The sequence below is a fragment of the Mastacembelus armatus genome, chromosome 16 (assembly GCF_900324485.2).
Source record: "Mastacembelus armatus chromosome 16, fMasArm1.2, whole genome shotgun sequence".
Taxonomy (NCBI): domain Eukaryota; kingdom Metazoa; phylum Chordata; class Actinopteri; order Synbranchiformes; family Mastacembelidae; genus Mastacembelus; species Mastacembelus armatus.
Genome location: NC_046648.1, coordinates 13,383,285 through 13,395,045, shown reverse-complemented (window position 1 = coordinate 13,395,045; position 11,761 = coordinate 13,383,285).

Here is an 11,761-nt window from a genome sequence, read left to right as displayed (position 1 = left end):
CATTTGCCATCTCATACCAGATCATCTGCTCAGGAGTGAGTTTGATGCCCGCAGCCACTCCCTCAGGACCCACGAAGAGCTCAGAGCACTCCATTGTCTTTGACCGCCCTTCCAAATGATTTAGAAATTCTTCCTGATACCAATCACAGGAGTTTCTGTCATAGAACAATGTTACATGGGGATGGTCAGGGGGGTTGGTGTATGGCTCCAAGAGAGAGATCCACGGTTTCCACTCCATGTATGTGCTTATAATGCCCTTGAAGGTGGGAGCTTCAGGTTCTAGTATTCCCCAGTAAATGTCTGTTGTTTCATGTTGCCCTGGAAGTGGTCGAATTATCCATTGACCCCCAAGGGATGTGGTGCTGGAGGAACAATCCACCTTTTCCCCATTTGGGAAAGAGACTTGCAGGCCCTCCGGCCCACAGAGTATAGAGGCCCCAATACGAGTCAGGAGGTCTCTGCCCATGAGATTAACTGGGACCTGGGGTGAGACAACGAACTCATGGGCTAACAGCTGGCCGGCGATCTGAATAGGTAGCGGCTTGGTAACAGGCAGTCTTTGAGGTACCCCAGAGAACCCCACCACATCAACAGTGTGGTGTGAAATGTCACTTTGGTCAGGCGCCCCTGTCAGAGTGGAATATGTGGCACCTGTGTCAACAAGAAATGGCAGCGTTTGTTGTGCTATCCGCATCTGCAGTATGGGGTCTGCCTGTCCCCTACTGCTGGGATTTCTCTGTGGGGTGTGTCAATACTGGGAGGGGTGATCATTCCAGTCCCCCCCTTCCATCATTGGGAACTGCCCTTGGGGTGCGGCGGATGGGTTTGGCGCCTGATAAGTAGGTGCGTTTGGCGCTTGTCGAGTGGGTGCATTCCCCCTAGAGGGCCCTCCATGGCCCCTTGGTGGTTGTCTAGGGCCTCCCATAGTTGGACATTCTCTGGACCAATGTCCCAGCTGACCGCACCTAAAGCAAATGTCGTCTCCCCGGGGCGGACCGCAGACTCCCCCCCCCCTGCCATATCCTCCTCCCCGAGCTCCCCTGTAAGGCTTATATATTCTCCAGCTGTTCTGGCCCCACCGTCCTCCTTGTGGGGGGTGGGGATCTACCCACGGTGGGATAGGGAAGAGGTCGGGCGTGTCCTGGATAGCGGGGTTTGAAGTGGGCTGAGCGACCAGTTGTTTTCCTAGTTTATGGTCTTTCTCGTTATCATTCACCTTTTTTCTGGCTTCCCCCAATTGTAATTTAAGCAGTTGTGTTTGTAATTCTTTCATGTCGTTTTCTCCCTTAGTCTTATCGTCCTTGGCTCTTTGGAGGTGATGCAATAGGTGTCTTTCCCAGACGGAAGACTCACTTCCCGGTAGGTCGGGGTTAGCCATCATGGCGTCTTAACAGATGGGGGCACTCCTTCCATCACTGCCTGTCTGAACCATTCCTGTTGCAGCCCTCACTTCCCTGGGTGTGTGGTAGAAATTTCTTTAAGTTTGAGAGTTGCTAATTCTCAGAAAACAACCACAAGTGTGATGAATCATCTCAGGTTTAATCACGGGCCCGGAGAGGACGTCCTTGCAGAAAGTCCTCTGCCGTCTGTGTTAAAAGACCAGTTTATATACATTTTGACAAGAAAGGGGTGGACTAATCTTGAACAGACTCCACGTTTGTTCAGGTACTATCTTCAGTCTTCTTACCATCAAAGAAACAAATTGTTGGCAGTTATTTACAACCTTCTACCCTAACACTAAACCAATAAAACAGACAGAACCACATACCATGAAAGGGTCAAGCAAACATTCAACTATCTCTGTAATCACCCTAACCAGCGGAGTTTCATCTGACTCACAATCTGTCCCAGCCTGTTCCTCTACTTCCTTAAGGTCCCTGAAAGTCAAACACCTACTAGCCACAGCCTTGAAATCTCCTAAAGCAAGCTTCTGTCCTTCAGTCATTTTATCCAACTTCTTAAGCCACAGTCCACCTCCTTTGGAGGGAGGGGGCATCTGCTCTACCAGGCTAGTAACATCTCCTAAGGCCCATGGCTTATATCTATCTCTACCTCCGTCTCCTCTAAAGAGAGGGAAATTCCCTGCCGGTGTTGAAGGGCCAGGTCTCGCCGGTCCTTCGGGACTATCTTGGGATCTCAGCTTCATGCGATGTCTACCTCTGGGCGGTACTTCTCGCATGGGGGTGGTCTCATCCACCCAGAACTGATCTACGTTCTGAGTAGTATGCCCTGGTTTCTGGCCTGACTGATAGAGGACCTCTCTGTCGTCCTCCTCCTGTTCTTCCCAATTACTTCGCTCTCTGATACAACTTCCCTGTTCTATCCACTCACTCTCTTCCTCCTTCCAATTTCCCTGCATTTCTCCCATGGCCAATATCTTACCTTTATATTCCTTTTTTAAAGAGCTCATAGTCTGACCTCTGTTATTTTCCAATCTCATCTGTGCTTCTCTAGTCTCTCTTTCCCTTTCTTTTGTCAGCTCTCTCATTTTCCTAGCCTCAAATGCCTCTTCTTCTGGCTGCGCGTCTTCCCCATTGTCCCTTTTTCTTTCTCTCACTCTGTGTCTTCCTTCAGCTGCTGCAGGCTCTATATCTAAACTTCCTCCTGTAACTGTCAACACTGGGTAGAGCAGCTCTGGGGGGGCGGTGGGTTTCACGTCCTGATGGAGGAGGTGCAGGCTCGCTTCTATTCCTCCCTTTTGACGTTGGTTTCTGTTCCTGATTATAAGAGTCTGCACATGTGCAACACACCCAGGCATCATAGAGCTTAGTTCTGTATTCTTCTAAATCTTTTACCTTTTTCTTTAAGTTGGACTTGTTCAACATTCCTGCTTCCCCAATATGTTTTTCCAATTTTTCCTTTTCTTCTCTAACCTCCTCTTCTTTTTTCCACAAGGTATTTTTCAGCGGCACTCTCATGGACGGGGCGAGTCCTTTCTCCCTCATTACTTCTTGTACCAAAACTCTCATGTCTTCTTTAGCTTTGTCTCTATTTTTTGGATTTTCTCTTCCACTCACCGCTTCCGTCCATTTTTACTTACCTCCTTGAATTTTTCCTGCAAATGAAACCTTTTCTCAATTCAAAACAACTTTCCCTATACCACACAAGCCAGTCAGTTTGTATGGAGTACACCAGAGCAACTGACCCAATTGAACACTACTTCTCTTGCAACTCCCTGATCAGCTGCTCAGTTAACACCGCAAGGTATTCACAGCTCAACAGGGCCGGCTTTTTGTGTTCAAGACACTTGTGTGGTTTCAGACATACAAACATAACATAAAAATTCACAACACTATCATTTCAAACCTTCACCCAATTTGGATAAATGCCCAAACGCAAGGACTTTGGGGGTCCTGAATTCCCTGGGATCCAGCCGTCCCAGCTAAAACAGCCTTCGTCAAGTACTGTGGGGGTTGCCAAACCAAGGACTTCTACCAGTAGACTAACCTGGTAAGGCCTCTAACCTCTACCTTTCACCGGATACGCTGATCCGGTGGGGACTTCAACCCTTTTCTTTAGGGACTCTAACCCTTTAATCACTTATGTGCACATTTACTACTGTTTGCTCATGCAGTAATTTAGGAACAGGTCAACTCACCCACCCAATTCTTAATTTCATGTTTCAGCCAATATGCAGAATTCGATGAAACAGGTTTCTGCTTACCTTTCTATGGCCGGCCAGAATTTTCAGTGGAGTGCATCTGATCTGTCTTTTGATGTCCAATCCCAGATCTCCTCAAATCCCGGCGAGCCCCCAATTGTTGGGACAAGAACTTCACCTGTGTCCCCCCGAGTTAGTTTGAAGAGATCAGTCAGCAGCCTATTGAAGATTCTATACTTTCTATCTTTTATCTTTGACCCCTCACAGGGTTTTGCAGCAAGTGGAGAAACGTGAGAGGATGTCCAGGTAAGTGAATCACTTCCTATTGCAAGCGTGTCATGCTGTGTGTGTTGTATTGTTCGTCTACAGATTAGCAACAGACTAGCCTTAGTCTAACGCTCCTAAAAGCTAACTAAACTTTCTAAACAATTCATTAACCACTACATTCCGGTAGTCTATTTTGACCGGTATTTATTGCTATTCCCAGTCTCAGCGTTTGTTAGCCTACCAGTTAGCTTAGCTAGCTAGTAACATGGCTTCTCCCTCTCTCTCTCTTTCATGCTCGGTGTGCCACATGTTTAGTTATTCAGAATCAGAATCAGAATGAGCTTTATTGCCAAGTGTGTGTGCACACACACACAAGGAATTTGTTTAAGTATAGGGGGGGTACTTCAGTGCAAACAGTCATAAATACAAATGCTACAAAGGGTCAAACAGTAAACATAAATGCTACAGAAATGCTACAAAAGGAGTCAATATGCAGGCTCCACTTCAGGTCCTGAGAAATGGTGGTGCCCAGGAACCTGCATGACTCCACTACTCCACTACAGTGCTGTTCATGATGGTGAGAGGGGGGTGGGTGGTGCCCCCCTGCCTCCTTTAGTGATAATGATACCTGTAATAAGTAGGGATGCACCGAAATGAAAATTTTTGGCCGAAACCGAAAACCGAAAAAGAAAACCAAGGCTGAAAACCAAAATCCCGAAAGAAATTATGCCAATTATTAGTACCATTGCATTTATGGCTTTTCAAAAACGTCCACCACAGACGGAGTGGGCGTGCTCGGAGGCGTTTTCCTTTTCTGTGCCGCGTTCCTCTCATATTCAGCGTAGCGATCGGAATGGTTGGATTTCAGGTGATAAATTAAACCCCATGTGGAGAAAGTCTTTGCAGATGCACCCCCTCTTGAAATTTCGACATTACATGTTTTGCAAATCGCTGTCCGTGGGTCTTTCTCAAATACACTGAAATACGTCCACACCGCAGACATGTTGCTTCAGACAAGCACGTGCAGGTCACGGTTTCTGTTTGTGTCATCACAACATTTCGGTTGTAATGTTTCGGTGATAAAAGTCTTTTCGGCCGAAAATGGCCCAAAGGTGCATTTTCGGTTTTCGGCCGAAAATTTTTGGTGGTCGAATATTCGGTGCATCCCTCTTAATAAGTGTAAGGTTCTGCTAGCTTTGGAGGCGAGGATCACTGATTTGGAAGCGCGGCTCTGCACCTTTGAACAAAAGCCAGCTAGCTTAGCCCCCTGTTAGCAGGTGTGGAGCCACCGAGCTCAGGCTCAGAGTCTGTTAGCGGTCCAAGGGCAGCTCTGGAGCAGCCCGGAGAATTAGCCTGGGTGACGGTCCGAGGGAAACATACTCCTAAGCAGAAGCCCACGGTTCATCACCTGCCTGTTCACGTTTCTAATAGATTTTCCCCGCTCTGCGACACACCCACTGAGAAACCGACTCTGATAATTGGCGATTCCATAGTCAGAAACGTGAAACTAGAGACACCAGCGACCATAGTCAAATGTATTCCTGGGGCCAGAGCGGGCGACATCGAGTCAAATCTGAAGCTGCTGGCTAAGGCTAATCATAAGTATGGAAAAATTGTTATTCACATCGGCAGCAATGACACCCAATTACGCCAATCGGAGGTCACTAAAATTAATGTTGAGTCGGTGTGTAACTTTGCCATAGTTTTCTCTGGACCCCTCCCCAATCTGACCAGCGATGTCGTTTAGCCGCATGTCATCATTCCATCGCTGGCTGTCTAGGTGGTGTCCAGCAAACGATGTGGGCTTCATAGACAAATGGGCCACTTTCTGGGGAAAACCCGGTCTGATAGCGAGAGACGGCATCCATCCCACTTTGAATGGTGCAGCTCTCATCTCTAGAAATCTGGCCAAGTTTATTAGCCAACCTGTGCTGCCCTCACAACGCGTACCTCATGTGATGCTAGACAGCCAGCGAACACTTATCAGGATTCTCCAATAAACACACACAAGGTTGATTTTCTTGTCTTTTACTGGCGTGGTCCTGTTTCCTTTTCTTTGCATGTAAAACTGAAACATTACAGAAAAAATAAATTCAGTACATATGTAGGCTACCTGTTACACTTCTGTAGCTATACAACTGACACAAACTCAAAATATGAACCAATCTACCTCTCTAATCAGGTCAGACTGCCAAATTAGATGTTCCAAATATAACGTTATCTATGCATATAACAGATTTGTTTACTTAATTAACTTACAGACGAAGGCTTTCTGAGGCAACAACGTGAGAAAACATTGCAGCTGCCCCACGTAATTGTTAAGGCGTCTCGAATCGTTTAGCTACCACTGAAACTAAGCTAGCGCAGCAAAACCGGAAGACAAAACATAGATAGAATGACGAGCGAGTGACAGGACTGCCCACTCTGTCTCTTTTCCTTTCACGAACTTGCAGCTTAAACATACCTTAACTACTTTTAACTTTAAAGGCAGCACACTCCCCGCTTGATATAATAGCGTTATATCACTACTGAATTAACCAAATGTAAATAATAATAATAATAATAACATTCTGGCAACGACCAACAAGAGACCCTTTAATGAGTCTCTGAAAGGAGGACTACAATCTCTGAGACTGGTCTCAGATACACTTTTACTGTCCCATCTCTTACAGTCCGCACTTCTACCTTGCAGACCCTCTTGTCCTTGCTTGGCAAAACCTTGACCACCAGCCCCATTTGCCATTCATTCCTATGAGCTTGGCTGTCTTTCAACAAGACTACATCCTTTTCTTTGACATCTGGTTTGCGTTCCGTCCACTTCCTTCGGTTCTGCAGAGTAGACAGATATTCCCCTCTCCACCTCTTCCAGAATGTGTCGGCAAGACACTGAACCTGTTTCCATTGCTTCCCATACAGCTGAGCCATGGCAAAGTTTCCGGAGGGGGCAGAAATGGCATTCGCCTTCTGAGTAAGAAGCATCGCTGGAGTAAGTACAGTAGGATTATCCGGATCTGTAGATATTGACACAAGAGGCCGTGCATTAATGATCGCCATCACCTCTGCCATGAAAGTACTCAGGACCTCATGAGTGAGGCGCATTGATCCTTTCTGCAGCAGCATGGCATCCAGAATGCGCCTGGCAATTCCAATGAGCCGTTCCCAGGATCCTCCCATATGAGATGCATGAGGTGGATTAAACACCCAGGAACATCCTTTCTCTTGGAGGTACCTTTTTGTCGCTGGGTCATCTGAGTTGATACCTAACTCCTTACAAGCTCCCACAAAGTTAGTTCCTCTGTCTGACCGCAGAAGTTTAGCTGGGCCACGAATAGAGAAGAACCTTCTAAGTGCGTTGATAAAGCTGTCGGTCGACATGGTTTCAATCAATTCAATGTGCACAGCTCTGGTCGACATACATGTAAAGAGCACAGCCCAGCGTTTGCTCTCCGCGCTCCCTCCTCTTGTGCGACGTGTCGTGATAGTCCATGGCCCAAAAACATCCAGTCCAACAGTGGTGAATGGAGGTTCAGGAACAACTCTGTCTGCAGGCAGATCCGCCATCTTTTGTTCCTCCATCTTACCTCGAAGTTTGCGACAGGTAACACACTTGTGAATGACAGAAGACACAAGGCGCTTACTTCCCACTATCCAGTATCCAGCACCACGGACCGCCCCTTCAGTGATGTGTCGCCCTTGGTGAGCTACTTGTTCGTGAAAGTGTCTCACAAGTAGAGTGGAAACATGGCTGGCATGTGGAAGGATCAGTGGATGCCTTTCTTCTTCCGTGAGGCTGGCATAGGAAAGCCGACCTCCGACACGCAACAAGCCATCTTCATCTACAGTCGGATTGAGCCTCTTGAGTGTGTTGTGTTTCAAGCTTATTCGTTTGCCTTCTTCAATACCTCTGAAGACTTCCCAGAAGTCTTCATGCTGGATGGCATGAATAATCGCAGCTTTGGCTCGTGAAAGCTCCCGTGTGCTGGGTGTGTCTTTGAAACATTTCCATCCTTTTCTCTCATCATCTAACTTCTCTTTGAAGGATGTAGCGACATGGATAAGTCTGGCTATGGTTTGACAGAGTGTACTCCAACTTGAACACCGTTCAAAGCGTTGAGAGCCCAACTGAGTCTCTGAATTCTTGGTTGCCATCGTAGTAACATCAGGACGAATCTCATTGTCAGCTTCCGGCTCAATGAGACCAAACAGGTTGGCTTCAAGATGCTCAGCTGGTTTGTCTGAATATAGGAAGGTTGGGCCTGAAAACCAGTTGCTGTTTTGAAGTTGGGCTACTGGTATAAACCTGGTGGCATGATCGGCAGGATTTAAGTTTGTTGGCACATAATACCACTGATTGGGGTGTGTGGATACTGTGATCCTTGTTACCCGGTTAGAGACATACACATAAAACCTTCTTGTGGTATTATGTATATAACCTAATACAACCCTACTGTCTGTGAAAAACTTCACAGCATCCACTTTCATGTCCATCTCATCCCTGATCAGCTCATACATTTCGACAGCAAGAACAGCTGCACAGAGCTCAAGGCGTGGAATGGTGTGTGCGGGCCGGGGTGCCAATTTCGACTTCCCCATGATGAATCCGACGTGATGTTGTCCCCCAACATCAGTGGTTCTCAGGTAAGCTACTACTCCTATAGCCACAGTGGAGGCATCTGAAAAGATGCACAATTCTTTCCTCTTCATTGAAGAGAGAGAGCCTAGACTATAGCACCTTCGTACCTGCAGGTGTTCAAGAGCTTCCAAAGAATCCTTCCACAAACTCCACTCCGCTTCCCTTCCTGGAGGAAGGGTATCGTCCCAGTCTCTTTGCCCAGATGACAGTTCTCGCATTAATACCTTCCCTTGCATTATAATGGGAGCTACGAAACCCAAAGGGTCGTAAAGACTATTGACAGTTGACAATACTCCTCTTCGTGTAAATGACTTGACTTCGTGTGACACACGGTAAGTAAAACTGTCAGCTTGTAGGTCCCAAAAGAGTCCTAGGCTCCTCTGAAGTGGGAGCGGATCCATTTCCAGGTCTAAATCCTTCAGGTCTCTTGCACGATCCTCTAGTGGAAAGGCTTCCATCACCCGGCTGCTGTTAGATGCCACTTTGTGCAGTCGCAAGTTGGATTCCGCTAGCATTTCTTTGGTCCGTGTGAGAAGATCTATTGCTTCTTCTGGTGTGCCGACTGAAGTGAGACCATCGTCAACATAAAATTGCCTTTCTACAAACTGTCTTGCATCTGAACCATACTCTCGCTCACCTTCTTGAGCTGCTCGCCTCATGCAGTAAATGGCCACAGCTGGTGATGGACTGTTTCCAAATACATGCACCTTCATCCTGTACTCGACCACATCTTTGGTAATGTCATTGTCCTTGTACCACAGATACCGGAGATAATCTCTGTGGTCCTCTCGTACGACAAAGCAGTAAAACATTTGCTGCACATCTGTCATAAAGGCTATAGGTTCCTTACGGAATCTCAGCAAGACTCCTAGCAGGGTGTTGTTCAAGTCTGGCCCACCAAGAAGCACGCTGTTGAGAGATGTCCCAGCGCATTCAGCGCTTGAATCAAACACTACCCGTATTTGATCTGGCTTTTGTGGGTGGTACACACCAAATGTAGGCAAGTACCAATGCTCCTTCCCTTCCTCTAGAGGTGGAGCTAGTTCAGCCTGATCGTTGTCCAACATCTTCTTCATAAACCTGATATAGTGATCTTTCATCTCTGATTTCTTCTCTAGAGTCTTACGTAGTGAACACAGACGTTTTAAAGCTTGTGCTTTGTTGCTGGGGAGACATTTTCTTGGAGAGCGGAAGGGTAGAGGGGCCACCCAACTGTTTTCCTCATTCTGGCGGACCTCAGCATCCATGATGACTAGAAATGCCTTGTCCTCTATGGAGAGTGCAGTTTTATTATCGTTCTTGGATGGATCAAACACTGAACATCCTAAAGCATCTATGCTTGGTGTGCGATGTGCATCTTCCTCATTCTTTGGGAAGGGTGGACTGTGGCATTGTGTCCAGCTCCCATAGACTCCCTTCACCTGGATGTTGTTCGGGCATGGTTTGAGAAAGGATGTACGGCCACTGTTCAATACGTGTGTTTTGTAGACATTGGCTTCTAATGGTTTGTGGGCTGTTCCTAAGCACACCTCTCCTACAATAACCCAACCTAAGTCCAAACGCTGTGCATAAGGTGCGTTATGAGGCCCATTGATTTGTTCCCTCACTTTATGTAACCTGAGAATGTCTCTCCCCAATAGCAAGAGGATTGGAGCGTCTGGATCTACATGTTGGATACTGTCAGCGACTCGAAGTAGGTGAGGATGATGACGCGCGATTTCTGGGGAGGGAATTTCTGACCTGTCATCTGGTACCATGTCGCATTCTATTAAGGGAGGTAAAGGCAGGTGTAGTTTCCCATCCATGGACTCGATGAAGAAACTGGCTGCTCTCCGTCCTGAAGTCACAACTTTTCCAGCACAGGTTCTTAGAGTGTATGTAGTGGAGCTGGTTTCCACTTTAAAGAGGTTGAAAAACTCTGTCTTGGCCAGAGACCTGTTACTTTGTTCGTCAAGCACAGCGTACATTTTGACTGCTTCATTTTCTTTCCCTGCAGGATACACCTTCACCAGACAGATTTTAGAACATGGCCCGACAGCCTGTCCACAGACCTCTGTACACTTTGAAGTTACTGAAGATAAACCTTCGTTTGGCTCCCTGCTGTCATCTTTTTCAGCTGCAACATTTTGTGTTGGTATTTGAAGAGGACCTGGATGTAGTGCTGCAATGTGTCTATTGCTGTCACACTCAGAACACTTGACAGTTGCCGTGCAATCTCTCGCTAAATGTAGGACAGACCCACAACATCTGTAGCAGATGTGATGCTCCCTGAGGTATGCTCTGCGCTCTTCCAAAGGTTTGTTTCTAAACAGTTTGCATTTCTTCAGTGGGTGGGGTTTCTTGTGTATAGGGCACTGACGATCTGGTTCCTCTAATTTCTTTGACTCAGGATTAGTTTGCACGCTTGGTGTCTCCACTGGGATGTCTGTTTTGTGCACAGCTACAGTGGCTTTGCGGCTATGCTGAACAGGGTTTTCTCTCCCATGAGGAGCGTGACTGCTGGTGGTGAGTATGATGAAACTTGGGTCATTCTTTATTTTTGCCTGGTGTTGTACGAACCTGGTAAAAAAGGAGAAGGGAGGAAAGGCTACTCTGTGATCCTCCTTGTACTGGCTCCCCACGGTTGTCCATTTTTCCTGGAGGTTAAAAGGAAGCTTTTCTACTATTTGTTTGACCCCTCGAGCTGTATCCAGATATGCGAGGCCCGGTAAGGCCCCGTCCCGCTTGGCGCAGTCCAGCTCTTGGAGAATGTCACTTAACTCTCTGAGTTTTATATTATCCTTATTGGTCAGTCTCGGGAAGTCCTCAATCTTTTTTAACAGCGCGTCTTCGATGACCTCAGGCGTCCCATAGCACTCCTCGAGTCGTTGCCACACAGTATCAACACCTGTTGAGGGATCGAGGGTGTGCGCTGCACGAATTCTCTTTGCCTGTTCTGAAGACTTGGGTCCAAGCCACCTTGCTAACAGATCCAGTTCTTCTCTAGGCGAAAGATTCAGATCCCTAGTCACACTTTGAAAGGAGGCCCTCCATGCCCAATAGTTCTCTGGCTTGTCGTCGAATTGCAGAAGACCAGCACTCACCATTTCTTTTCGGAGGAGATATCGTGTAAAGTCTTGTGCACCTCCAGCCTCCGGCACCTCAACTCTTCCAGGATGGGCGCCAACATCTAACAGGCTAGGAGGCAGAATGTTGTTCCGACGTAAATTCATCATCGGCTCCTTAGTTATGTCTCTTCGGACTGGTAATGAGTTGCATTG